Genomic DNA, 2684 nt, shown 5'->3' with positions numbered 1-2684 from the left:
GAGGTGGCGGAGGCGGAGGGGGCGGCCTGAGCCCTGCGCGCCCTGGCCTCTGCACGGCTGTCGGGACAGAGGCTCCCGCTGTGCCTGTGGCCCTGTCCTCTGATGGAAGTGGGCCATGCACGCTGGGGGTGGCACCCCTGCCAGGCCGCACTCCAACCTGCCTGCAAGCCCGTCTCCTGAGGGCACAGGCACGTGACCCAGGTCCTGGCCCCGCATCCCAGAAGACTGAACTTTGGTCCAGGAGTTGGGAGCCCATCTAAGGTAGGCGCCTGACGGCTGGGGCTTCCTTGTCACGTCTCAGACCTCGCCACTGCCCCTCCCACGGTCCTGGGGTTCCTGTTCCCTCCTGGAGAGACTGGTGCTTACCAATTAATCTTTGCAAAGGAGGTAAAAACAAGAACCAGGGTCGGAGGAATTGACAGATTGAGGGCCATCCGTGCGTGTCAGTAGAGCTGTCCTCTCCTCCGAGGGGCCTCCAGCTGGGATGTGTTAACCACTGATAGGCACCGCGGAGTGTCATGGGTTAGGCATCTGTCGGCTATTACAGAAGGATGAGTCTTTCTGCTCCGGTAAAAACTTACAGCCTTGGCAACCGGAGGGCAGTTCAGCTCCATCCCACATGGATGCTCTGGGTCCGAAGGGGCTGCATGAGTCCCTTGTTTCAGGGCTCCAGGTCCTCTGTCCGGGCTTGCCAAAGGCCTCAGACTTTTGGAGTGAGATTTATACAGAAAACTGCCAGCCTTGAATTCTATATTTGAGTCAAAATATCTTTCAAGCATAAAGGCAACATTTGAACCTGATCACACAAAGAGGATTCAAAAACAGCCAACTTTCACTATAGAAACTATTTTTTTAAACAAGTTCTTCAGGCAAAAGGAAATATGAATCTACAGCAACTAAACTGAAGTGTGTTGGAATGGTAAATGTGGGTAAATGGAAGAGACTTTGTTCCCTCTTCATATTTTTAAAACAATTGAGTTTCTTAGAAACCTACAACAATAAATCACATGACCCAGCAATCCTATTCCAAGTGAAGTGAAAACCTACGCTCCCACGGAAGCTTATTGGCAAGTAGCCACAGTGGCTTTATTGGTCCTTGGAAAGAACTGGACACAATGCACTGCCTCTCACCTGGATAAACAACCTGTGCCATAGCCTCACACTGGACCAACTGACACACGCCGTAACATGGATGGACCTCGGGTGTGTGGAAGACACCCGACTTCATGTACTGCATGCGACACGGTCCCATTTCTACCTTTCTGCAGAGCTGACACCAGACAGGAAACAAAGTGGGTGTGGGGCGCAATAGGTCATTTCTAGATGGCTTGTCTAGTTTAACAGGTCCCACGAGAAGACTAGATGAGACTATGCAAATAAGGTGCTTCTGACCCAGCAAGAGGATCGGACAGCTTGCTGCTAATACAAATAAGGTTCATGGGACACTTACAGGAGTGGGACCATGCAAGTATGTGTGGAACCGTTCCAAGGGGACTGGTCAGTTTTGCCATCCCCCTAGGCTTCAAATGATCCATCCCAGAGGCGTGAGAAAAGCTGAGTTGTGTCCTTTCAAGGATTTAGGGCTCCTGTCCTGGGAGCCTCCTGGAGGCAGTTGTAACACTGGAGACAGTGAGAACTACAGAAATAGTTGCTGAACCAGGTGAGTTAAGGGACACTGGGTTGCCTCCAAGCCTACAGAGAGCTGGGTGCCTTAGGGCAGGAGGTTTGCTGGTGGCGTTAAGTGACTCCATGTACTTATGGGCAGAGCTAATGAGTTTTGTTTACAGTTACCTGATCAGGAGGTGGGCTGGCCCAAGAGGTCAAAAGGGCCAAGGGCCAGAGAGAGGCCTGTTTCGGCTGAGAAGCTATTTTGATTCAAGAACAATTATCTTGAGTCCTATCTGATCCTGAATTGTAACTGGTTATTTCTCTAATAAATCCCATAATCATGAGTACAGTCTGTGAGTCCTGGGTGGTCATTATCAATGCTAATGGAGACTGTTCTAGGAAAGACAGGTGATGTCAGACCTGGTGAACATTTTGGAGTAAGACTGACCTCCACTTCACAGGGCTCTGCCTTCAGGTGATGTTGATGGGAATTCCCCTCCCTTTTCTGAAGACATCGGACTCCTTGTAGTTTGGTACAGGTGCCAGGTGGGAACTCATTGTGATTTGGATATGCATTTTCCTCAAGAATAATTCTAACTTTTTTGGTTTAGTAGCCATTTGTGTGTCTGCAATAGTTCTGAGACTCAGAACCTTTGTCCATTTTTAAAAACTGGGTTGCCTTTATTTTTTCCTCTCAGTGCCTTAGTCTTGAGACAAGACCCTTATCCCTGCAAATATTTTCTCCCGTCTGTGGGTTATCATCTCACTTTCATAGTTTTAATACACGTTTCTCTTAATGCTTGGGTTTTGGCATCACAATCTACTCCACCATCAGGAGGGCTTCCTTTCTCCTATTTTTTCCTAAGATTTTTATTATTTTGGCTTACATGAGATCTTTGATCCATTTTGAGTTCCTTTTTGTATATGGTGTGAGGAAGGGCTGCAACAGTAGGCTTTTTGTATGTAAATATTTAATTATGCCAGCATCATGTAAAATATTCTTCTTTCCCCCACTGAATTGTCTTGGCACAATTCTTCAATTGTGTAGACATTTGTCTGGGGACTCTCCATTCCAT

The 2684-nt window shown here is 48.0% G+C and overlaps 1 protein-coding gene across 1 annotated transcript in view; it reads left to right on the top strand.

Annotated features, from left to right (window-relative positions):
- The first annotated feature begins 244 nt into the window (after positions 1–244).
- Positions 245–2684, top strand: part of SLC66A1 (solute carrier family 66 member 1) — a 28591-nt gene continuing 26151 nt past the window's right edge. The window contains exon 1 of the mRNA XM_045298884.1: positions 245–261. The gene's annotated coding sequence lies outside the window, so the exon portion shown is untranslated. The remainder of the gene's footprint in view (positions 262–2684) is intronic.

The sequence above is a fragment of the Echinops telfairi genome, unplaced genomic scaffold (genome assembly GCF_000313985.2).
Source record: "Echinops telfairi isolate 266 unplaced genomic scaffold, ASM31398v2 ScPeMD7_7457;HRSCAF=8495, whole genome shotgun sequence".
Taxonomy (NCBI): domain Eukaryota; kingdom Metazoa; phylum Chordata; class Mammalia; order Afrosoricida; family Tenrecidae; genus Echinops; species Echinops telfairi.
The sequence above is the reverse complement of the archived record's forward strand: the minus strand, read 5'-3'. Positions and strand labels throughout refer to the sequence as shown.